This window comes from Lissotriton vulgaris, chromosome 1_1, assembly GCF_964263255.1.
Source record: "Lissotriton vulgaris chromosome 1_1, aLisVul1.2, whole genome shotgun sequence".
NCBI lineage: Eukaryota > Metazoa > Chordata > Amphibia > Caudata > Salamandridae > Lissotriton > Lissotriton vulgaris.
In genome coordinates, this window is record NC_141685.1 from 748,210,587 (window position 1) to 748,238,110 (window position 27,524).

Consider the following 27,524-nt stretch of genomic DNA (forward strand, 5'->3'; position numbering starts at 1 on the left):
CCGATTATTTTTTTTATTTTTATTTAGCAGTAACAGGGAATTGACGCACAGTTCAACTGGTGGTAGCCAAGATCCTCACTTCAAGGTTCCTTGCCCTGGGACTGATATTATCTTTCCAGGGTGGCTGAGTTGTTGGAAGCAAAGTTTTCACTTGTAGAAGGAACTTGGCATCCCTGCAGGAAAGCTGAATTGATTTGCTGTTTAGTAATGTCAGCACTGCAAAACGGCACGATCGTATATTAAGTGCCCGGAAAGCAGGGCAGAGTAGGTTCTGCCTTAAGGAGTTTACGGCTGGGCAGATGCTCAGAAAATGTAACAAGCTTTCGTCAAATCGACCGCAAAGGCGGCAGAGAGAGTTCGACTGGCATGTAACACAGCCTGTCAGTCTCAAAAGTGACAGATTATGTTACCTTAAAGATTAGAATGCAAGGATATTTATTTGATTTAATTATGAATCGATTTAGATTGTGCTAACATGTCAACAGGCCACTTCACAGAGCATGCAACAACCGGGAGGAACCCAGTCTTCAAGCCTGAGGCTGGTAAAGGAGAATATGCCAGAATCAAGCGCTGAAGAGGGTCCTTGGGGACAGCTCGAGGGGGCGCTACATAGGTTGACGAGGTAAGGTCCTAAAGTGAATCAGAAGGGGTAGAGTGTCACAACAGAGTCTGCTTATGAGCCGAGAGTTTCTTTGAGCCCCTTTATCTTCAGTGCTTTTCTGAAGCATCATAAAGTGGGAAGATCTCAAAGGATTCGATCTTCTGTCCCCGTGCTTTCTTCTTACCTGCTTCAAAATCGGTCCAGACTGGAGCTGGCAAGGCTCACGCTGGATCCCTGTGTGCAATGGGGACCAAATGATGTTAATGTTAATGTTAAATTACATTTATAAAGCGCTAATCACACAAAGGTCTCTAAGCGCTGCAACATAGAACAACAGTCCGTTACGCCACTGAGCTTGACATTAATCCTAATTGGCCTGATCAAATGCCTCCAAGAACAGTATCGTCTTGAGCCTTCTCCGAAATGGGAGCAGTGTATCTTACCTGCGCATGTCATCTGCTAGTTTATTCCACATCTGGGGAACGCAGATCGAAAAGGCCCGGCCTCCAAATGTCGCCATACTGACACAAGGGCAGGCAAGAAGACTGGCCTGTGATGAGCGAAGATGGTGGGCCGGTACGTAAGGCTTTAAATGGTCTTTGATATATTTAGAGCTTCACCAAACAGGGATTTGTGCACAATGCACAAGCCCTTGAAGCTTACCCTTTGTTTAATCGGGAGCCAGTGCAGTTGACACAGCAAGGGGGTAGCATGTACTCTATGAGGCAGTTTATATATCAGCCTTGCTGCGTCATTCGTGTTATGTTATGTTATGTTATCGAAATTTGTTGTGCGCACAGCTGCTCCAGCTAAGGAGCGTCCTGGCGCAGTGACAAGGTAGAACATAACATAACAGGAACTAAACAGAAGGCTTAAGGGGACTAATTAAAACAGGAAGGTTTGTATAGCTTTCCAAAAAAGCGTAAGGTCCTCCAGCAGGCGGATTTCAACCGGAAGAGAGTTCCAAGTTGTTGCAGCTTTAACGCTGAAGGAACGCCCCCCCACACGACAAAGCCTGTATCTAGGGACCACAGCAAAGGCCTGACCTTGAGAACGAAGGGCGCGCGTAGGTACATAAAAAGAGAGAAAGCTGGACATAATTTCGGGGCCTATACCTTTCAAAATTTTAAAGGTCAAACAGAGGACCTTGAAAAGGATACGCTTCCTCACTGGAAGCAAGTGCAAGGAGCGAAGGACACTTGACACCGAACAAAATCTGGGCAGGCCGACAATCGCTCTGGCCGCAGCATTTTGTACCCGTTGTAAACGGGTAAGCTCTGCCTGATTGGCCCCGACCAGGAGAGAGCTGGCGTAATCCAGGTGGGAGATGACAATGGCCTGGATTACCAGCTGCCTGGTTGGGGCGTCAAAATATTTGAGAACAGGTCTTAAGCCTCTCAGCATGCCAAAACAACAAGCAGCTGTTTTTTTGGTGTGGCCTACGAAGGTAAGACCAGCATCCAGCCAGACTCCCAGGTTTTTCAGTTCCGACACCGGAGTCGGAGTTGGTCCCAACTCTGGCGGCCACCATTGGTCACCCCATAATTCCACTCTCCTTCCGACAATCATAACTTCTGTCTTGGTGGCATTGAGCTGGAGACAGTTCCCCGTCAGCCAGCTGGCCACCGCCTTCAGTCCATCCTGAAACCTGGGGGCATCTTGTTCCGCATCCCCGCTGAGAGCAACCGCCAGCTGTGTGTCGTCGGAATATGAGACCAAGGTCAGGCCCCACTGCCTGGCGACCTCAGCCAGCGGTCTCACGTACAGGTTGAATAACGTGGGACGCAGCGAGGATCCTGCGGAACCCCCATGGCCAGCGGCTGGTAGTTGGACTTGAAGGGAGGGATGGCCACACAGAAGGAACGGTTGTCAAGGAAGGAGCGGAACCACTGCAGCGCCTGGCCCCCGACACCAATCTCCTCGAGCCGGTGTAGAAGGATACTGTGAGAGACCGTGTCAAAGGCCGTGTCGTGACCACCTGGAGTTTCCTCAGAAGAGTACCAGGAAGGCCAATATAAACTGCATTGCCATAATTTAAACGGGATAGTATTACAGCAGTCACCACCGCCTGCATAGTGGTGGAAGACTGCAGGGTGTTGGTTTCCACCGGCCCGGACACTGCAGGAACGACGTATGCCCAACCCACTACCCCGACTCTAATGCGACTCATGTAATATAACAACATACGAAGACACTCGAGTCTAGGATAGGGGGCCGGAAAGGAAATCAAAGGGAAGGGACGTCAAAATGCTTCACCCCAAGCTGGAATGGAATACGATATCCAACCTCCACCTTTACGCCTCTGTATCTAGAAATACAAGATACACAGAATCAATATCTCTCCTATGTCTTGTTGTACCCTCCCTTTCCACCCTGTCTCATAACCACACTCCACCATACACAACCCACAATCTCCTTACTTGTGTAAGATACAGGAACTGCTTTCGGGAGGTCTCTGCAGCAAGAAGAGTGAAACTCCGAAGTAGATGGGAGCTTCCAGTTCCAGAAGGGGTGAAAGAAAGGGAAAAAGCTCTCGGGAATCAATTGCGCTAATCAGGGATTCTAGGGGGAAAAAGCCAGGTCCATAGGCATAAAAAACCCCCAAATTACTGTCCATAAGCGTCTTTCCGTAAACCACCAGGTAAAAGTGTCTAACAACAACTTTTCGCTCCTCCGGGATCGGCAGCGTCTGCAGCTCTGCCCAGCGTGGCAGAAAACGCCCAAGCGGCACACAAAGAGGCGGATTGCCTACAAAAAATGCGGAAACCCAGTGCGCTGCTTCCGTGTGGATACCGAAGGCACCGGTGAGAGTTTCTTCTAGCGCGCTCACACGCTTCTACTTCAGCTTGTTGTCGAGTGAACCGGAGCCCCGGTTCACTTCGGCTCTTCAGACCAAAGTCAGAAATACACGAGCTCCAAGGAGCAAGGATCCAAACAAGGGGGAAGGAATTGAGGATGACTAACGTAAATAAGGGGAGGGAGGGGGGAAGGGCAAGAAAACGAAGCTTTACAAAAACGGGATACAATCAAGCAGGGAACACGAGCCCGTGAACCCCAGACAAAGCTATAGCTCAGGAACAACAACCCAGCACCTGGAACCCAAAATTAACGATACCAAGCACTGATTCAAAGGAGGGCGGTGCTTATATTCCCTCAATGCTGATCATGTGATGGTGGAGCATGGCCATGGAGGACAGACTGGCCCTGGTTCCTAACAGTATCCCCCCCCAAAGGCCCTCCCTACCGGACGGGGTTTAGAGGGATGCTGTCTATGGAACGCTCGAACCAGCCGAGGAGCGTGTACGCTACCAGCTAGTTCCCAGGTTCGATCCTCAGGTGTATATCCCTTCCAATCCACCAGGTAGAAGAGACGACCTCTCCTACGCCGGGAATCCAAAATAGTCTGAACCTCGAACTCTTCTTCCCCATCAACTAACAAAGGAGGGGGTGGTGGCAGAACCTGTGTTGATGGAACATAGGGTTTCAACAGTGATGTATGAAACACAGGATGGACCTTGTATTCATTGGGCAAAACTAACTTCATGGCCACAGGATTAATCACTTGCTGTATGGCGAATGGTCCCACAAACCGAGGCTGCAGTTTACGTGAGCCCTGCAACCTAAGATTGCGCGAAGCTAGCCACACCTGATCCCCTACCTTATATAAAGGAGCGGGGACTCTGTGTTTATCTGCCTGAACCTTCATAGACTCTTTGGAGGCCTGTAACTGTTCTCGTGCTCTGTCCCATATCCCACCCAGGGACCTACATACATCGTCTATGGCTGGCACACGCCCCGTAGGCTGGATGGCTAACGCCCTGGGGTGATAACCCAATGAACAGAAAAAAGGAGTCATACCTAAAGCGGAATGCAAGCTGTTATTGTACGCAAAATCCGCAATGGGAAGGGCCACCCTCCAATCACACGACAAGGACGTCACCAGACACCTCAAGTATTGCTCCATGGTCTGGTTCGTCCGTTCAGTCTGACCGTCTGATTGCGGATGGTAGGCTGATGACAACCTTATCTCTATCTTCAACACCGAACACAATTCCGTCCAGAAATGAGACACAAACTGTGCTCCCCTGTCCGACACAATCGCAGATGGTAACCCATGGAGTCTAACTATTGATGACATGAAGACTAATGCCATCTCCCTTGCAGTAGGCACTTTGGGTAATGGAACAAAATGTGCCATCTTTGTGAACAGATCAACCACCACCATTATCGCGGTATGTCCTGACACCAGAGGCAGATCCGTCACAAAATCCATACTAATAGTATGCCAAGGAGCAGGAGGGACCTCTAAGGGCTGCAACAGACCAGATGGCTTGGTGTGGGAAGGTTTATTAATGGCGCACACCGGACACGCTGCCACATATCCCTGGATATCCCTGATCAGTGAATCCCACCAAAACCATCGCAGACACATCTCCCTCGTCTTTTGTATCCCCGGATGTGCTACCAATGAAGAAGAATGACACCACTCCAATACCTTCTGTCTGAGGGAGGGGGGCACAAACAGACGGTCCCCATGGTACAATAGCCCGTCCTGCATCAATACCTGTGGCACCGCCATCCAAGGGGCCAAATCCAGTTGTTGGAGGTGCCGTTTAATTAGAGTGGGAAAATCCTCGACCTGTGTCACCCCTACAATCCTCTCAGCACTGATCATGGGTCTATCCTCCTTCACTCTGCTCTCCCCCTTCCCCTCCACATGGATCCTGGAAAGGGCATCTGATTTTATCTGCTGTGCGGCGGGTCGATAAGTAATGACAAAGTCATACTCGTTAAAAAACAAGACCCACCGCATCTGTCGAGGTGTTAACGCACGGGCAGAGCGAAAGAATTCTAAGTTCTTGTGATCCGTATAGATAGTGATCGTATGTCTAGCGCCCCAAAGATAATGGCGCCACTCCTCGAACGACAATTTCACCGCCAGCAGCTCCCTCTCTGCCACAGTATAATTGCGCTCCGCAGGCAGCAAGGTCTTAGAGAAGAAGGCGATAGGATGCATCTGACCTGATTCAGCATCCCTCTGGGACAATACCCCTCCTACCGCACACAAGGAAGCGTCCGTTTCCACAAAAAACGGTAAAGCAGTATCGGGATGCACCAATACAGGGGCTGACGTGAAGGACCTCAACAACAAACGGAAGGCATTCTGGACTTCAGAGGACCAGTCAAAGGAAACCCCCTTCCTCAATAATCGGGTCATAGGAGACACGATGTCAGAAAAATTGGGGATAAAGCGCCGATAAAAATTGGCGAACCCCAAAAGGGCCTGGATCTGTTTGACCGTGGTTGGGATAGGCCAGGTGATAATAGCCTCTATTTTCCTGGGATCCATTCGGATACCCTCTGCTGTGATGATAAACCCCAGGAATTCCACCTTTTGTGTACTGAACTGGCACTTCTCCAGTTTGGCATACAAATGGTTGTCCTGCAACTTCTGCAATACTTCCGCTACATGGTCGTGATGTTCCGCCCTTGTCTCCGAGAAAATCAAGATGTCATCCAAATAGACTATGACACTTCGGTCCAGTTGTTCCCGGAGAACCTCGTTAATAAAGTATTGGAATGCCGCCGGTGCATTACATAAACCGAACGGCATTACACAATACTCGAAGAGACCAAATTTGGTCTTAAACGCTGTTTTCCATTCATCCCCGGGCCGCACTCGGATGAGATGATAAGCACCCCGCAAGTCCAGTTTCGTAAATATGGTTGCTTTGCGTAGTTGGTCTAACAGCACAGGGATGAGTGGAAGAGGGTACCTATTCTTTACAGTAGCCTTATTCAAGGCCCTGTAGTCTACACATGCCCTCAAGGTCCCTTCCTTCTTCGGGATGAAGAAGATCGCCGATGACACAGGCGAGCAAGAGGGACGAATAAAACCCATCCTCAACATCTCGTCCAGATACTCTTTAAGATGCACTTCTTCAGGTTCCGAGAGGGCATAAATGCGACAAGATGGTAAAGGAACACCTGGTATTAAATCAATTTTACAGTCGAACGACCTGTGCGGAGGGAGTCCCTGCGCCTGGGTCTTGTCAAAGACCTCCTGAAAGGCAGAATACTGTACAGGGACAGACACCCCTTCTACTCCAGCACAAGACAAAGGAGAGACCTGTTCACTAGCTTCCTTATAGCAATGTGTAAGACAATATTTGGAATCTAGGGTAACCAACCGTTGCACCCAATCTATCCTCGGGTTATGTCCCTGAAGCCATGGGACTCCCAACACCACACCAAAAGAAGGGGCATCTATAAGGTCAAACACCACTAACTCCGAGTGTCCGTTCTCACACAACAACGTAAGTGGTTCAGTTTGACGTGTGATAGAGCCTGATGTCAATTCAGTCCCATCAATAGCCCTTACCGGCTCTGGCTGTTGTTTGTATTGACATGGAATCCCCAATGTATCCGCTAATGATATGTCGATAAAATTTCCAGTGGCTCCGGAATCCAACAGTACTGACACGGATACACGGCTCCTTCCAGCCCACAATAAATGTGCAGGGATCATAAAATGCCTAGGAATCTGGTCTATCGCCCCCAGTACATCGTAGGTCCCCACTGCTCCTCTCCTCACGTCTGAACCCCGATTCCCATGTACACAAGCTATCTTTTTACTGAAGGCTAGACCTGAAGGTTTAACTGGACACTCACGGGCAAAGTGGCCGCCTTGTCCACAGTACAGACATAGATTCAACTCTCTCCTTCGCCTCTTCTCTTCCATGGTTAACGGACCTCTCACTCCGCCTATCTCCATGGGTTCAGGGGCAATTTTTTGTTCACCAGGTGGTCTCATTTCTGGTTTAGGATAATTCCACCTAGACATCTGACCTCGACTACGGTCGCCCCGCCTCTCAGACAACCTATGATTTAACTTCACCACCAGATCTATAAAGGCGGCACAGTCGTCGGGGGGATCTACCACCTGCGACACCACGTCCTTTAATTCGTCACACAAACCCTGATAGAACAAGGAAGTCCGTTTGTCTATTGGCCAGTGTGTCTCTGACACCAATCTATTAAATGTCGATATATATGTTAGCAAATCCTGTCTGCCCTGTCGCAACTTTAGGAGCTCTGCATCGCTTGCCTGCATAAACGCATGTTTAGCAAAGAGGCCTCTCATTAGTTCTTTAAATGTCCGATAGTCATGTATAACCGGATCATCGTTATCCACAAGAGGGGTAGCCCACTGAGCGGCTGTGCCAGCCAAATACGAGATGGTGAACGCCACTTTTGCCGTGTCATCCGGAAAAGCAGTCGGCCTGCACATAAAATGCAATTGGCATTGCGTCATAAAGGTCCCAAACTTATTACTATCTCCCATGAATCTCTCAGGGGGGGCCAAAGGGACAGGGACAGGAGTTGTGACAGTTACCGCTACGGGAGCACCCCCATCCGCTCTCTGACCTGTCCCACCTCCGTATTGAAAAGTGGCTGGCTGTATGACAGGACCATGTCCCCTTTCTCTCAGCTGTTCTCTGGCTCTCACTGCTCCCAGCTCCTGTTTTAGTCCTGCATTCTCCTGCTGTAGGTCTTGCACCTGAGTCTGCAAGGCAGCAACAGCCCCTATTATATCCTGAAAAGTAGGAACCCGTTCGGCTCCCTCCGTAGGACCACCCAATTCCTCGTCCATACCTCGTCCAGGCAGTGTATTAAATTCGTGGGCTTGGTATTCTGTTGGTTTCCACCGGCCCGGACACTGCAGGAACGACGTATGCCCAACCCACTACCCCGACTCTAATGCGACTCATGTAATATAACAACATAAGAAGACACTCGAGTCTAGGATAGGGGGCCGGAAAGGAAATCAAAGGGAAGGGACGTCAAAATGCTTCACCCCAAGCTGGAATGGAATACGATATCCAACCTCCACCTTTACGCCTCTGTATCTAGAAATACAAGATACACAGAATCAATATCTCTCCTATGTCTTGTTGTACCCTCCCTTTCCACCCTGTCTCATAACCACACTCCACCATACACAACCCACAATCTCCTTACTTGTGTAAGATACAGGAACTGCTTTCGGGAGGTCTCTGCAGCAAGAAGAGTGAAACTCCGAAGTAGATGGGAGCTTCCAGTTCCAGAAGGGGTGAAAGAAAGGGAAACAGCTCTCGGGAATCAATTGCGCTAATCAGGGATTCTAGGGGGAAAAAGCCAGGTCCATAGGCATAAAAAAACCCCAAACTACTGTCCATAAGCGTCTTTCCGTAAACCACCAGGTAAAAGTGTCTAACAACAACTTTTCGCTCCTCCGGGATCGGCAGCGTCTGCAGCTCTGCCCAGCGCGGCAGAAAACGCCCAAGCGGCACACAAAGAGGCGGATTGCCTACAAAAAATGCGGAAACCCAGTGCGCTGATTCCGTGTGGATACCGAAGGCACCGGTGAGAGTTTCTTCTAGCGCGCTCACACGCTTCTACTTCAGCTTGTTGTCGAGTGAACCGGAGCCCCGGTTCACTTCGGCTCTTCAGACCAAAGTCAGAAATACACGAGCTCCAAGGAGCAAGGATCCAAACAAGGGGGAAGGAATTGAGGATGACTAACGTAAATAAGGGGAGGGAGGGGGGAAGGGCAAGAAAACGAAGCTTTACAAAAACGGGATACAATCAACCAGGGAACACGAGCCCGTGAACCCCAGACAAAGCTATAGCTCAGGAACAACAACCCAGCACCTGGAACCCAAAATTAACGATACCAAGCACTGATTCAAAGGAGGGCGGTGCTTATATTCCCTCAATGCTGATCATGTGATGGTGGAGCATGGCCATGGAGGACAGACTGGCCCTGGTTCCTAACACAGGGTTGATAATTTCTGAAGTTGGCGCATCAGCCCAATACAGCTTCCCACGACAGCAGACACCTGGGTCTTCATGGTCAATCCGGTGTCCAGTCTGATATCCAGACTTTTCACGGCTGGCACAGGCGTTGGAGTAGTGCTAAGCTCTTGGGGCCAAGAAAGACTCGACCAAGGGGAGGAAACAGGGGAATGTACCAGAACGTCTGTCATATCGGGATTCACCTTTAAAGAATTAAAGGTCATCCAATTCATGGTGTACCAGAGAATGTTCTGGACGTTCTGCTGCAAGTCACAGGAGTTAGCAGTCTGCCTTTGCCGGAGCCTCAATCAGAGGTTGGAGATAAATGTTAAAAAGCAGAGGTGACAATGTCGAGCCCTGCGGAACTCCCCAGCGAAGGTTGCCCTGCTTAGACATGAGGTCTCCTAATTGGACCTTCTGCCGGCGGTCCTCCAAGAATGAAGTGAACCACTGGAGGGCCGTCCCAGTGACTCCTAGCAACCGCATACGAGCTATTAGCTGCCCATGGTTCACTGTATCAAAGGCAGATGAGAGATCAAGTAGGATGAAGGTTGAGTGGATCTTCTTGTCTGCTGCCAGTCGTAGATTGTCCAAGACTGAGAGCATAACTAACTCTGTGCTGTTATGCGCCCGAAACCCAGCTCGCCGATGATGCAGCAGGTGGTGTTGTTCAGTATATAACACAAGGGCTCTGAGGACATGCTGTTCAAGTACCTTGGCCAGGAACAGGAGTTGAGCAATGGGGTGATAGTGTTTCAGGTTCCTAGTATCTGCCCCCTCTTTCTTCAGCAGCGGAAGTACTATAGCTTCCTTAAATTTCTGAGGTACTGTACCTGAGGTCAAAGAGAGATTCAGAACAGACAGCACCTCAGCCTCCACCAAAGGAATAATCGATTTGAGCTCCTTTGGAGGACACAGGTCCTCAGGTGACCCAGATTTCACTTTAGCCACTAAGTAAGCCAGGACATGTGATTCAAGCACAGGAAGCTGAGACAGAGAGAAGCCCAAAGAGTCAAAAGGCTCCTCCTCCGACGAGAATAGGCAAGAGGTAATGTGCGTATTCTTAATAGCCGTGACAATGTCTTCGACTTTAGTTAGGAAGGAGCTCTGTATGTTATCGCAGTCAACTTGATTGGTGACTGTTTTTGCTCCGTCGGCCTACTCAGCTCTCTGAGTACAATGAATGTCTCTTTTTGCATGTCACTTGCCTCACTAATCCTAGCAACCAGCTGCATGGTGTACACTTGGCCTGGGGGTTAACCGTGGACGTAGTCCAGACAAGGTCCAGGGTGTGTCCCTTCTCATGTGTGAGGAACACCACGATTTGACGTAGCCCTAACGTGGTCATAGCATCATCAAACTTACAGGCCGCACCCTCTCTTGAGGTCGACTCCCAATGATAATTAAAGTCACCAAGGACCAAAATGTGTTGATATCTTGAGCGAAGATTGCTCATTACTTCGAAAAACAAATCATTGAATAGAGGGGGGGGGGCGAGGGATGTGGTACACCACTACCACTATAAGACATGAGGCAGTGAGTCCGAGTTTGAGCCCCAGGACTTCTGCCCCATCTAGAATTTCCTCCACTATTCTCTCTGAGGCCAGTATCCTGCGAGTAAAAAGCGCACCCCCTCCACCTCTTTTGTTGCCTTGGCGGTTGTAAGTCCAGGCAGTAAACTCAGGAGGAAGAGAGGTCACTAAATCAGGCCCTGACGTAACATCTAGCAAGGTCTCTGACAGAGCTAAGATGTCCAGCTCTGTCTCCTGCAGAAGAGTGAAAAATTCAAGGCTGTGCTTAGTGAGAGACCTGGTATTTAATAAAGTGACCTTCAGGCCCAAAGGGGTGTCTGAGCATGCCTGTGAGGGATCTGCCAAGAGAAGATTCTCAGCTAGCAAAAACTTACCAACTGAGGCAGGGAGGGCAGTCCCGAGGGACAGATGTTTCAAGTTAACCAAATGTTCCTTGAAGTAGCACACTTTTCGGCCAGGGGTACTAGCCCCTGGCCACGGTCGGGCACAGACGGGTGCAGACGGGCTTGCCTTCGGCGCGCCCGCAGGGCGCCCGTGGAGCGCCTGCTGTGCGCCAATCGCAGCATTGATTTTTTAGCGCGAGGGAGAGCAGAGACTAGACCGCTGAGGCTGTGGAAGTAAGCCATAGCTTTCTACTCACAATCAGCACACGCTGTGGTGGACCAGAAAGCGTCTCAGCGAGAAGGGGAAATGGCGGAGCAACAGCGGTGAGAGCAACACACAAAATAACAGAGTTATAACAATTAAAAAGGACCCAAGCGTTTAAAATGTCAAAGTAAGTAGAAAAGATCAGAGCCACCAGAGAATATGAATAGGATACACAACAATTTGCATTTAATTCTTCATTCCAAATTCTTCATTCCACTGGAAGCAAATGCACTGATTTCACTGAAATACTGTGACACTGCCTCACGTATATAACGTGTTTCATCTCTAGGGCTGGGAAGGCTCAGATGTTTGTTCACAGCTATATATGTTATTCAATCTGCAAGATAGGATCCTCTTAAATGACCATGAGATCCACATGACTAACAGTGGAGGACTGAATGGCTCCAGAAAGGGGCATGGATAAACATAGCTTTTCCCTTCCAGGAAGTGATGGACGATTTGTCACTTAGGGATGTTGTGTGTTTCACTTACGTCTGCAACTGTATAGGTTAAGGGGGCGTAGCAAATGTTGCTATTGGTTTACCTCGAGGGACGGCTTCTCCACTAAGGCAGAGGAGCGTCGCCCCACTGCTTTTTTGCAGGGCGAGAAGAAGAAACATAAAATGTTAATAACTTTCTTTTATTACCATTTTATGTTTAGTTGGAGGGCGGAGCTGCTCTGTGAGCAGAGGAATAGTGATGTACCCACTCCTTAGGGCTCAATGATGGTTTTGTCAGCCCTCTGGGGCAGTCCAATCCAGTCATGCACACTCTGCCCTTTCTCCATGCAGGTTGTAATGCAGCCTACATGGAGAACAAGGCCTCCCTGTAAGCCCCTGGCTGGGCGGTGTCCCGACCAATCACAATGCTGCCATTGCAGTGTTGTGATTGGCTTAGGGGAGGTGAGGGAGGCTGTCTGCTTCCTGTTCCAGGCAGGAGAGCAGGAGCCGAGAAGACGTGGACCCGGCTGGCAGAAAGGTACATTTTTAATATTATTTATTATTAAATTAAATCCCCTCACCTCGTGCGACCCCCCCACCTGCGAGCCATGCCGGCCGCGACTGCTTACCTCTGCTACTAAATTGTCAGGTACCTGGCACAAATGTGCACTCTTTAATTTAACTAACCTGATGTTTGTTAAAATATATACCTCCTTTTTTATCTTCAACACTGGGTCCATGGATTGGTAATTATATGCACAACATTTTATCTCTGGTATTGAATGGATCAGTGGTGTGGCAGATTTGTAAAGAAACTGTATTATTGAAAAAACAAATAACTGCTGGCACCCACATTTTATCTTCAGAGGCCGCCTTGTCAACACAAGGGGGGAAGGAGGAGGGTGTGCATCAGGAGTTGATCTGATTACCTTATGGGCTCATGGGTCTATTATGCTATTTTGGGCCGCCCTTTGGTGGCCCAGAGAATTTTTTGCATGGACTCTGGATGCAGTAGAAAGCACTGTAGCTGGCTCATCTGCTCCTCTGAGGTGCTATCTGGCACGTTCAGAACCAGATCTTTGGATGGATCTTCAAGTCCTGTGACTGTCTAGCAACATGGCATGGTCACCTCTTTAGCTCAAGTACTCCCAGCTGAGTGTCCAGGCCAGGTCACAGTGCAGCAGCCCAGCAGCTGATAGTGGAGACAGAGCCTCAGGCCCTCTTCTGCCCTACTCTCCTTATCCGTCCATGGCCTTCACCTTGGAAGACAATCAGATCTGTCAAGGAGCCATGAGCCATCTTGGCAGGGTGGCACACGCCAGAGCTGCAGTTGGCTCATGGCAGAATGCAAGTTTGGTCGTTTAACTCCAAGATGGCCTCTTACTATGGCAGCAGGTGCAAATTAAGCACTGTGAGTTGACATGGGGTTCAATGTATAAGCACATGGGAAAGGGACAGATGTACAGGGATACTAATACATAGTTCTTTATGGTAACACAAACATAAGGAGTTGCCCTCTCATCTTACAGATGAAATTAGGTCTTCCTGTGAAATACTACTGTTCTAAATAGTATGGATCCTATTCCCAAATACGTAGATACATTTTTGTGAAGACAATGTACCATAAAATAATTTGCAACCACCTTTTCTTTACCTGCAGGTCCTGATGCACAACCAAGGCGTTAGGTCAACGAGAAGGCTGGACAACAGCACAGATGAACTCTTGTTTTCAGCACGGCTCTTTGGGTATAACAATGAGTAGGGTGCATCCCCATCTCTCTTATGCACTGGCTCTCATCGGGCACCTGGGCAAGATGGCAGTGGCCTATTGATGTCATCCTACTGCAAGTGAGACCACTTCTGCCTATCCCCCTGCCACTGCTCAATAAGCATACAATAATGGGCCATCCTAGCGAGACAAAGGGAGTGATACCTCCATCCATCTGCCTCTAGAAAGGCTACTCAGGCACCCACTGGGCTGCTGGCGGCATCCTAACAGCGCAGATAGCCCCCAAGCTGCCCAAAAAAGTGTTTGCATCCATGTGTCCTACTCCTGTCATTCTAAGTGACTGTGCCAAAGGTCACTGCTGAAGTAGCAAATGTGATGGAAAAGCATAGGGATCTCCAGGCTGGATTGAAGATCGCTGAGTGTGAGCCGCAGTACTTGTTTTTCTTTTTTTGTGCAGATTTGTATTGCGCGAACTGGACCTGGTGGTATTGGAGCGATTTACATAAGCACCAGTTACGTTACACAAGGACACAATCATACTTGGTAGGCACAGGGAGATTACGAGATTTTACCAGGATCACAGGATGTTGAGACCACGCCAAGACTCAAACCTGGTTCCCCAGCTCTGAAGTCAGCATCTCTGGTCGTTACGCCACATCCTCTACCCTGTTACTGCAATAGCAGAGGGTTCTCTCCAGGTAAATATCAATAATACAGTGTCATTTCACGGGTTTCCTCAGGTTAGTAAAGAGTTGCCTTAGCAGAACTGTATGTGGGTGCCAGTAAGGGAACAGCCGTGGTGGTTGCTGTACATTCTATTTGAGTGTAAGTGCAGAACACTCTTTGTGGCTGTCAGTGCTCAAATAGCTACTGTACTATGACTATCAAGCAGTAATAACCTCACTTTCAGTGCTATTCTAAAGACCGAGTTGATACTGTGTGTGGCCCTGATTGCGAGTGACCCAGTAAGAAGTGGGATATTCCTCGCACATGTTCATATCCAATACCCTCTTATTTACAATTTATGGGGTTCAATAAGTATTTCCTATTAAATGTTTATCCCCTACACAATTCAAATTCTCACCAAAATCTGCATGAATTTTATTCCTTTGGGTTAAGTCAGCAGGTTTGACCTGCCCATATCTAGTTGGGAAAAATCACAGGGTTTCTGATTTGAACGCATCAAGGTTCTAATTTTCTAGCAAACTTGTACACAAGAGTTGTGTGTCGTTTGGTGACATGCAATGAAATATTTTGTTATTCTGTTTGTTATCTTTAGTAAGGTCTCCTAGGATGACGCTTTTTAAAAAAAAATTCTTGTATTTTACAAGACGTGTAGAATTTGAGCATGTAAGTGCGTTCAATGGCTTTTTAAGCAGGGGCGTAGCTGATGCCCAATGGGTAGGGGCACTTAAGAATCGAAGCTCTGAACCCGAACGGCTTCCGATCCCAAATTTCACATGATTGCCCCCACACTTTCACATCTACCTTCGCTTGCTTTTGCTGTGGACATCTTTACTCCCCAGATGACGTAAAATAGGACCTGCTGTAGGTGCGTTTTACCCCTTTTTTGTCGAAGCGAGCTCTGAGATGAAGGCCAGACTGAAGCTCAAAATGGCGCCCATGTCTACAATAGCAAGCCATGCTCTCTGTACAGAGGAACGGCTGGAAAACCCACCCTAGAGCATAATGGCACTGATTTTCACAAAGGTAGGAGAGCTCCAAAACACTGTGTCACCCAAATGCTGAGTACCCTGCTCCGCCACCAGCTCTGCTTTGTTGAACCATCTTACACATGAAGAGAGTTTCTTACCTCGGAATCATTCAGAAGCATGTCGCCCCTAAGGAAAGTCACTTTTAAATCCTTTACGCAGTCCTATACATACAGAATGAGGGTAAATGTGTAATTATGTTGCAAACACAATGTTGCCTACAGAGCTGAGTTCCCCATGGAACTTTTATCATGAGGGTAAATATATGTCTATTTTGTTTTTTTGCGTCCAATGGTTACTCTCATTTTCTAATGAAACACTGTTGCTGCCTTACTTTCTCTATACCATATTAGCCACAAAGAAAATTGATACGTGTAAGAACCTACTTTCTCACGCCATATTTCCTTTTTGTAATCTGTCTTACATTTGTCTGCCTCATGGTCCATATAAAGGATCTGGACTGTGCATCCTCTGCCATTATCTGAGTGTAATTGTTGCACTGTAGTTTTCTGATCACCACAAGCTCATCCTTGTTTAGGCTGGTCTCTATCATGGCTGACATGAAGGATAAGGACCTATAAGGGGTGGTGGGGGGGGGGGGCAGAAGTACCAAGGAGATGAGAGAACAAAAGCCTAGTCAAAAATGTACTAAACCAGACCCTTCATTAGCACTCTCTCCAATATAAGGGAAAAGGGATCTTTTCAATAGTATTGAGACAATATTACTGCGGCTCAACTCATTACATGATCTGACAAAATCAACAAAATCCAACACAGAAAATCTTCATGTCAAAATATGGGTTTAAGGCAAAATGTTAAAGCCCAAGCTAACCGCATGGAGGAGGCAGAATCTATAGTTAGGTAGAAGATACCCAGAACCCATTGATTAAATAATTGCACATAATGTCATGCAAGATGGTGTCCCTAGAGAGGGAGTTTTGCAATTTGGAAGACAAAACAGGAGGATCACTTTGTGAATTCTAGGTCTTCTGGAAAATGCAGAAAGCAGTAAAAAATCATGTGTAGCCTTACTGGAATCCTGGCTCCTGCGTGTTCTTAAAATACCATTTGAGATACATTTTTAGTAGAAATTGTGCACAGAAACCCAACACGGGCAAGAGAGCTTATTTTCAGACCTCTGAGATATCAACATATAGAGCTGATCCTGGACCTTATGAAATGGATTAAAACCATTAACTGAATGGGTCACAGAGTGGACATCTCTCAGAACGATGCCAGGCCTATGGAGGACCACAGGAAGAAATGTCTTGCCCAAAGATAGTAGAATCATTCAGGTGGAGATTTTAATCTTCTATATAACACTACTCCAGACAAGCCGTTACAGACCAAGTCGCTCGCACAGACAACTACATACACTATCTGAAGAAAACTAACTGGTTGACATCTGGAGACTAGTTCATGCTGAATGAATAACAATATATTTTGTGATCAAGATACTAAAAACCAAAACGACTAAGACAATGCTTGCCCCACAAATTACATTTTTCTTAAGTATGTTCCTAGTCAACCTTTCTGCATCTTTTCATAATTCTGCTAATTCAATATAAATATATTTATTTGGAACACTAAGAGAACGTGGATCTCGCTGCGAAAACTCCAAACAAACACATTTAGAGGTGGTCTGCGCCTCTGTAATTTTAAGACTTATCAAATCACTTTTTCAACCAAAGAAACCGTATGGTGGTTTCACCTGAGAGTTCCTACTCATCAAGAGATGGCATCTAAATCCATGGATGTTGGGTGGGAACACCCATGAAAATGCCTCCCTAGCGCAGAATAATGCAAACCAGTGATTTGTGCTGTGTTACATTACTCAAGATTGATGCTATGCAGGGCAATGCCAAGTGGCCTTCCTTGGCTTCATGAATCTCATTTTTCATTTGTGCCGCTCTTGCACCACATATGCCCCTGTATTTCTAAAGTAAGCTTCATCTGCTATAATGAGTCTGCTGCTGCCTTAAGGCAGATTTTGTTTACATTTGTAACAATTAGGTTTCTGTGGGTGCAGCGGATTGTACGTTTTATTAGAGTCTGTTGCAATGAAAGGCATGAACCCACTAGATTTGCCAACATACATACTGGCATCAACTGATGGTGAGAAGGAGTTTGCTGAGTGTCATTAGTTCATCTACAGATTGAAGATTAGCATGAAATAACCTGGCGTCACTGATGATTTTCATGCATATTCAGTCCCACACCCCTTGCACTCAAGACTTAAGAACCGAAATCTGGGTCATGTTAAAGGCCTGAGGTGCAGCTTTGCAGCAGTCATCAACAGAAGCAAACTGGTTCTCCCAGAAAGAAGTCATCGTACACTATACACTATGTATCCACAGGTGTCCACCACCTAGAGCCACAGGCTGCTGCAACATCACAGGAAGACCTTGCGTGAAAGAGTGACTGTGACACAAACACGCATGTTACGCTAAAAAATAGCCCGAAAAATACAATTGCCATGGAAAACAGCTTTTTGCATTTTGGTTGCTTACATTGCTCCCAGTCTACAATTTTTCCATGAGCAGCGGTGTAATTTTTGAAAGTGATGTAATGGAGTCATTTTAGGAAATTCACGTAAAAAGTGTAACGGACAATTCCTCAAAATACAGGAATTACAGTTGAATAATTAAACGTTTGCCCGGGCCTAGTCATGATGATCATACGTATTCCAGATGAATTATCTTTTACATTTGACTGGCTTTGCAAACTGGAAATGACTATTTCATCCAATCCCCCACTGGTTCAGATCAAAAAAGTGGGAAGTTTGGTTTAACTATGAGATCAACTTTAACCAACAGATTACAGCTCTTGCAACGAATACCTTCCTTCAACTTATATCATGATGCTGAAAAGGGTTCCCACTTTACTGCAACAGCTCCATAAAACTGATCTCACAAGAGCTGTATTACTGCCATGCCTACATTGTTGGATTATACCCTACATCAGGTATTCCAAGAAGTAATTTCTTGTTTCACCAACAAGTCTGATGATTGATTTAAAATGTCCTCCCTGTTCCCTCACACGCTCCATAGTGGCCTGTTTAGTGTGATACAAATCAATTGAAACAAACGTTGGCAAAGACAATAGTTCTGGTGTTACTGCCAACCTTTTGGCTTTTACAACTCTTGTTTAGTCTAGTTATAGTTTTTACAAATCTTTATCTTTTGAGGGGTTTCTGGGCCCTCATCAATCTAAAAAACATTGGATAAGTGCAAACATATATATTTTTTGGTCTCACAAAGCACACATTGTCATGCTAGCCCATGGCCCTTAAGGGAACTTCTTTGTGTGTGGATATGCTCTTATGAAAGGGAAGAAAGCTGCCACTCACCGTGAAGTTATACAGTGGCTAATGTGAGCCGATCAACTGTAATATGCTCTTTCTGTATGCTGTAGTGGGCGGAAAAAAATGTGAAAGTCCCTGTAAGTAAATATATTATATATATCATGGTAGTAAAATCCAAAGGTCCTGGCAAACACCAGATCTAGAACTGATGTGTGATCCATCTCATTGGGTGCCAGAGACATTTTCACGAACCACATCACAGACACCCTGTTCTTGGGTGTAGAAGTAATTTGTGGTTCCTAGACAGCACCACTGAAGGCTACTGTCATTCACCACTAGTCTTCATCACCTATCATACTATTGCACACCAAATGGATAACCAAGTATTTCTTTCTACTCTTTACTCTATAACTCATGCCCTAAGGTAACTGTAACTCACTCCCATGCCATGCACATTGTTTCGTATCAGTAATTCACAACAAATGTTGCAGTAATAATATTAATGATGTTGTATGGTATGTCATGAGTGATATATTGTGTGGTAATTAGCAGTACATGGGGTAGGAGCGAGTTAGGGTTACCTTAGGGTACGAGTTATAGTGTCTCCAGATAAGTAGAACTGCTGAATTTCTATGGTTTTGTGCATGTAAATTCTGAACATAACTATAAAGTCCCTGTGACTTTAGATTTTTTTAGTGAATTTCAAAAATATTGTACATTCTATTTCCTAACTATAATGTCCCTGAAAAACTTTGGGTTTTTCAGTTAATTTCTAGTTTTATTTAAACATTACGTTAAAAATGTTATTTAATTACCTTACGTTGATCCAACCCCTGTTGCGCAATTGGCTGTGGGTTGTGGGGGTTTGGCCAGAGGGCTTGGCCAACCCCCGCAGGCTCCCACCCCTTCCCGCGCACAGCCTTTGGCCGTGCTGGGCAAGGGGTTGGCTGAAGTGGCCAACCCCCCCACATGAAGGCAACATTTCCCAGAAGAGAGGCCTGCAGCAGCTCCTGTCCCATCCATACAGTAAATAGGGAGAGGGCATGCTACCCACCTCCCTGGACTGATTTCGGCCCCCGGGACCCGATTCCCATGGACCCAGACATATTCTAAATGGCAGGGGGCATACAGACCCCCGCCCTACGCTGATTTCAGCCCTAGGGCCCCATCTCTCAGGACCCGGCCATAAAAAACTGTGGAAGATGGGGACATGTGCCCCCAGGCCAATTTTACCCATGGAACCTAATCCACGAAAGCTTTGCATCTTTTTCAGTTTGGTGGGGGGAATCAGCCCCCCTCCGCTGTCCAATTTCAGACATTGGGACCCCACCCACGGGCCCAGCCAATTACTGCAAGGGGATGAAGGGCGCACCACCCCCCTCCCCGGGCCAATATTGGAGCTGTGGACTCCATCCCCCAGGGCCCAGCTAGTGAATGGTGGGTAGCCTGGCCCACCCAGGGCTCTTAGAATCTGGTTCTTGTGCGCCATGGGGGAGCTCCAATGCCTCCGCAGCCCAAGCCAGCCCCCCGCCTCCAACTATAGCTAGCATTGCTCCTGCACCCAGGGAACAGCAGAAAATGCTGCTCCCTGCATGTGGGAGCAACATTTTTTCATGTGTTTCACTGCTTGCTTCACAGCTGGCAGAGAAACTGATGAAAAGTCTGTCCCTAGGGAGTGGGGGCATTTTTAATGCCCCCATCCACTGGGAGCAGACTGAGGGCCTGATTTAGATCTTTATGGATGGGTTACTCCATCACAACGGTGACGGATGTCCTGTCCGCCAAAATATAAATCCCATAGAATATAATGAGGTTTATATTTTGGCCGATGGGTTATCCATCACTGTTGTGACAAAGTAACCCATCTGTCAAGATCTAAATCTGTTCCTTAGTGTTTGCTCTTGCTTTGCAAGAACTTTAAAATGTATCCTGCCAAGCGAGAGCAAAAATGCTTTGTCCCAGAGGTGGGCACCCTGGGACATAGCAGGATCCCAGCCCTGGGTTCCCCAGTGCCATTAATGTCTCCAGGAGGGGAGCCATGCAGCCCTCCTCTGTTTGGATTGCACTGCCGAGCCCCCTAAGAAAGGGGTAGATGGGGGCATAATTGGCCCCCGAGGAAGCCGCATGGCCAGTTTTGAAAACTGGGAAGGCCCCTGGGGATGAGATCACTGGGGCCAAATCAGCAATGATAGGGTGCCATGCGTGATCCCTCCTCCAATTATATTAATTACCACACAACCCGGGACTTGGCCCACCTGAGGGCATATAAAAAGAAAGCATGGCAGCCAGTGCTTAGTTATTTTTTTTATTGTACTGTGGATTCGCGCATCCGCAGCAAAATTGATGAGCCATTAATGGTCCTAGGTAACCCAGCTGCCTGCCGGCTCACTTTCTGTGCTCACCCCTGGGAAATCGCAGTTTCCCTGCCCGCACTGGCACTAACAGTGAAACTTGTTTTTGCTCCCGGTTTTCAGAAGCATTTTGAAAACTCCTGCCCCACAGGAGCGAACACAAAACCTGTTTCCAGTGGGCAGGAGCTATAAAAATTATAGGGCTGGAAGAAAGCAGACTTTTTATCTGTTTCCCTGCCTGCACTGATGAGGGCAAGGAAACAGATCAACAGATTGCTCCCGCCTGGAGGGAACAGCAAAAATAGCTGCTCCCTGCCAGTGGAAGCAAATCTGGCTCCCACAGCATGCAGGTGGCCAGCTGGATTGGCCCCCAATGTGTGTTTTGAAATAATGTGGGCACTGGGGGATGGGGTCCCTCAGGGCTGCAATAGGCTCGAGGAGGGGGGCCGCACAGCCTCCCTCTCATTTAAGAGAGATACGTCCCTGTGGGATGGGATCACCAGGGCCTAATGAGGTTTAGGGAGGGGGAGCAGGCAGCAATTTGCAATGAAATTATTGATGAGAAAACTATGCATGGTGGTGGACTCCACCCGAGAGGCAGTCCATTCGAGAAGGCCTCGGCCTTCACCTAAATCTCATGTTGTAATGCTTGCCTTTTGTAATGAGTCTCATATTCCCTACAGTAATCCAACCTTGATAAACAGATTACTCTACCTCCACACGCTTAACAAGTCAGCCCTGGGTCTTCCAAAATGGAACCCAAAGGACTCCATGTATTGCACCATGCACGGACACCCATTCTGAGACACACATTCAGACAGCACATGCATGCTACCAGACGTGTGTTTCACAGCACTCCATGATGTAGGCCAAGGGCGAGTTAAGCACAAAGCAGCAGAATGTTACATGAGTGAGCCTGTAGGCCTCACTATAGTGCCACAGGTAGAAATGCACAGTCACTCCTACTGATTGCTACACAGTATGCTGCTACTGCTGTGCTTGAGCTACTTAACACCAAAAAGGTAGTCCAACTAGACCACAATCCATGAGCAGGCCCATGTCATGGCACAACCCCGTGATCTGTGTTTGCCCATGACTACAACAATTTGCATCAGGGATGCAGACATCATTGCAGCGGGGGCACTCAGGTCAGGAATGATTGCCCATCCAATACGAAGGACTTTTCCACCCCAACAGCTAGGATTGGCACCATTGGAGGAAAATTTGCTATGGTGCATTGCGCTAACCTTTAAAAGATTGTGAACACCGGATTCACTTACAGTCGAGTGCTGATGATTTGATGAGGAATAATCTACTTTTCATGAACCATAGTTGTACTCTGCAGCTCAATACGAATTTCTATTTGAGGATGACTGCACAGGTTTAATCTTTATAGGATATATGTTAAATCACATTAAGTGTAGGTATATCAGGCGATACTGGTAGCCCCTTTGATTGCCATTGGTTTCACTCAGCATGAGTCTTTGCCACTTTGCTATTTTTTATTTATCTGACTTTGTGCCAAATGTAATAGTGGGTTTACTGTTTCACTCCATTAGCACCTCCTTTGCAAACATTGAAAGGGACATTGGTCCTTTGTGGAGCAAAGCAATAATGGATTTTTCCATTTAGAGAAATATTAGTTTGAGCCCAAAAGTTGACAGAAAGGATAAGTAAAAGTGGGCCTATGAAAAATAGGAGAAAGTTACATTTGTAAAGTGATTGATGTGGTCAGAATAAAGACAAAGATGTTATGTATTTATATAATATGAATATCTGAACAATAAAATGAAGAAGCTCTCAATGCACAGGCTCTCCTTGAAGCCTTCCCAGCATGTGCTCAGCGACATGTTCTTCCATCGATGGTGGGATGGGGTGTAAAACAGTGGGAGACCTGTATGTCAACAATACTTTCATAGCCTTATTACAGGTGCAGCAGCAGTTTGGCCTAGGGTCGGGGCAATTTCAGCAGCATGCGCGGATGCTGCATGGGCCTGGGTACACTGGACTCCTTTCCAGAAGGCCCCAAGGAAAAGACAGCTGGGCAGCGACTCTTGCAGCCAACTGATGTAAAAATGAATCACACCTGTATGTGCAATGCTTGTATTGGACAGGCACGACAACAGGGGCCTGGCAAGAGATCGCTGGCCTCAGTATTGCCCTGATCATGGACAACATTTAAGGGTTGTCAGGGGTCTAACCTGTGAACCCTGACTTGGCCCTTGCGACCCCTGGCACTGCCTTTGCAACTCCTAGCCTCATAGGTGGCAAAATCAGCGCCCAGAACACATGGGCAGCTTGGGGCTCCACTTTCCTGGTAATTTGTTTGCTACACAATTAGTGAATAATATTATTCACTTTTAGTGTAACAAAAATCAAGTACAATTAACTCGAATATGGCACTATCCGACAGGTAAAATGCATTTAAATGTATGTTCTATTCTTGCTAGCAGGTGTGAGTGTCTGTATGTGCTAGAGAGTGTTTGTCAATGTTTGTATTTGTAAGCATGTGTGTGGGAGTCATAGTAAAGGTCAAATGACATGTGATGTCTCTTTCGCTACCCCCGGCATTTTGGTGAATTTAGGCCCAAGGCCCTAATGAATTGCCAGAATGGAACGGGCCTGTCAACAAGTAAAAATACCTATCTTACCCGTACAAATTGAATCAGATTTACCCGCTTTGGGTACCCAAATGTAGTAGATGTGCACATGTAGAGGCTGATTATCTTTGCACATGACTTAACTCTATTGACGACTGGAAAAGGATTTTGGAAGAGATAATAGCAAGGAGCTATCACCGAATCAACGACACTTTATCGCAGCCGAAGTTGTGATAAATTTAACACCCTATTCACAAGCTGGTGAAAACAGCCCACAGCACCAGTTTTCCCGCAATAGCAGCTGTAAAAAACATCGCCACAGAGGACCCCCGCAACTATCGCTAATGAGATGCAGTGTAGGTGTTCCCATGCAAAAAAGCAGCGACAATACGACACCTCAACATTCACAACAACCAGCCAGATCGGCGATAAGGCGCGTTATCAGCAGGAAATTAACACCTGCTCTGACCTGGTGTAAAGTCGGACCACAGCCTGTACCACAAAAAGGAGCCCAGGCCACAGCCACACCTGAAGGGCAACAGATGCCATGGAGCAACTGAACATGCAGCACGGACACCCAAGAGGGCCACAACACCCACCATCACACCCATGCCCGCAACACCCCCCCCACCCCCCACCCCCTCCCCCGCGCCCACCACCAACCCCGGACCAAGAAACTGCACACCAAAACCACAATTCCCAAAACAAATATTTTGCCTGATATCGCACAAGCAGGAAAATCAATCAACATACATGCGTGGCCAGAAAATGGAGAATCAGTCATACAGCAATGCAATCACCAACACAGAACACCATACAAACAAAAGCCAAAACAACGATTCGGAGGAGTCCAAGCGGGTCCTCACTGGACAATCCGTAGGACACAGCCTGGAAGAATAAATCCAGGAGAAGAAGGTGTGCCATGCACCCAACAAAGGAAATAGAGTGAGAGAGCAAGGGAGAGAGACGGAGTGAGATTGCACAAGCAGCACAAGGCCTTGCAGGGCACCTGGCTCCACGTGCCAACAATTGTGTGTATCGCCATCTGTACCCCATGAGCCCAAGACCGTGTCCCAATCTCAGTGCCAAAGCCACATCACATTCCGAAAACGCAGGTAGCAGTCAGACAAACAACAGGGATGAAAGCTCCATTGTCCCAATGCAGAAGGTGGGAGGACACCTACACCTCTGACCTTAGTCCAGAGCACGCCAGGAACACCCTGAGAGAGATGCCATGGCAGATGTGAATGACTCCCACACCACGCATTGCGCAAATGAACTATCTGACTCATCCACACCCCACACGGAGAAGCCCCTACCTGAGGGACCCCCGCATGGGTTGCCATTGACACACACGGAAATAGCAACCCATTCAGCCCAACGTTGCACACACAGTCAAATCATTGCCCAGAGCTGTGGCATATCCTCCACACAACTGCCAAGGTTCAGAAGAGTGCCGGTTCCACGAGACGCACCAAGGCAATGGGAGGCCATATCGGGCACATGCACAAACCCCGTCACGTGGAACATTATTGTGCATGTACTGGGCGCTGTGCCACTGGCAGTGCTGCGGATCAGTTACCGGCTCAGCTTCTGCATAGCCTACGTCATATTGGTCCAGCCCTGATTCCACTGCCGAACGAACAGGAGTGTAACCGAGACATACTGCATATGTATTGGCAGTTGTACATGGGAGATTGCACAATTCCTCGTGTGCAGTGACCACATCGAGGTGCTCCCCTATTGGGTTGTGTTGCGGATTGATGAAAAGGCGTGGGCTGAGCACACCTGCCCGGACCATTTGATGGATTGGCTCACCCTGTTGTTCCTTGAACATGACAACGATGTACTATTTGAACACATGGCGCATGAAGCTGCGCTCGCATTCATGGACGAGTAACTACATTGCTGCAGCCACATCTGATTGTTACACATAGCACACGTCACAACAACTTGTTGCATCGTGGCGATTGCTCACGTAGCCCACCACAACAGTGGACATGTCTGCCATCGTCTGGACTCTGGATGCATGTGCGTGGAACAACGCGTGTGTACACATACCTGTGCAAGGTGATGCAGGTCCATGGTCGGAGCAACACAGCGCCGTTTTGCAACGTTGCCAATTCGGACACACTGCTGGGGAGAGCACACACATGGCACCTAGCACAACATGGAACATGTCGGACCCTTTCACCTGATCACTGTCAGCAGAGCAGACAATCGGCGCTCTCCAGTGGCAGAGCACTATGCCGATACCACAGACAATGAGTCGTGCACCCTCACACGGGGCAATGGAAGGACGCCAAACAACACATAACTCATCCAGCAAGGCAAGGTGGGGTGGGGCGTTGCCATCCGTAATGATTGTTTACCATTTTTGCACCAACAAATTCTGAACCTCGACATGTACCCATGCAGCGTGTAAGTGTCTTAAGCATGTCCCTGCCTGTTGTGTCCCTTGCCTCGTCTGTACTGACACGCACATGCCAATAAAGACCATGCCACCCCACTGGTGTGTAAATGTGACTTGTGTTCATTAGATTGTCCACTCGCGTGCCACAATGAGCAGCGTCCCTACACAGGGAGGAACTGACTGACGCATGTGCAATTGGGGTGTGTCCCTTTTGCAAGCTCAACCTATGTGAACCGGTCATTGTTTTGGAATAGGTGCTGGTCGACATGTGCACTTACGTGACTTCAGCAATGAGAGTATGGTGTCCAACCTCTGACCATGTGGGGCAATGTCATCTATCATTACAGAATGTGTCCACACAGATGTGTGTAAGTAGGCATGCATCATGAAGGTCTGTTAACACATGTGATATAGTACACCACTCCTGGCCTGCTACCAATTTGGTCACACCTACACACAGTCCTATTCAACTCATGGACGTGTGCCTACTTGGGGAGTCATGAGATTGTTGTTGATGTGCAATGGGGACACAGCTAGTACTCACCTTCCCAGTCATCCAATTTGCCATGTGTCCCAGGGATACACATGTGCATAGATGTCAGTTACCAGGGTGTACCTTCAGGAGCAATCATTGTCCTTACATCCAGCCATACTTCCATACATGAGTGAACATAGTAATGACACATCTATGTGATTTAGAATGTTTTATTCACATTCAAGTGATTTACGGAGCTGGAACCATACATGGCCATCCAAGCCACATCGCATGGGAGCCCAGTGGTGGGCCAACCAGAGTCCTTTGGGGATTGAGAAGTGATTAGGAAGTGGGCGAGTGCAGTCTGCAGCTAGATTGCTGTGTGATTGGCCAGCAGTGATGAAATGGGAGTCCGTGTCGGGGTCTGGGTGAATGTCGCAGAGTATTCAAGGGGTCAGTAGGGGGTATTTCCCAGGGCATGATGCATAGGTCATAACCAGGCAGAGACAGGGCATATGGCAGTGATGGATGCTACTGCCCCTTCCTCACACAGTAATTCCCATCCCCTTCTTATTCTCCTGATACAGGTTCTGTGCCCGGTGTGTCCGGTGTGTGTGTGTGGCGGGGTGATGGCTGCATCACTGTGTGTCACTGACACAACAGTCTGCGAAGGTGATGGGGCAGCATCACTGTGTGCCACGGGCACATCAGGGGTCAGAGCTGTGTGTGTCGAGGCTCCCGCTGCAGTCATCTGGGAGCGGCTCAGTGGCAGCAATGGCAAGATGAAGTACTGCAGGGTATTGAAGTTCCCAGATGCTACTCGCTGGTGTCCAGCCATGGCACACTTACTTCCAGCCTGTATCTGCTCCATGGTCTCCATT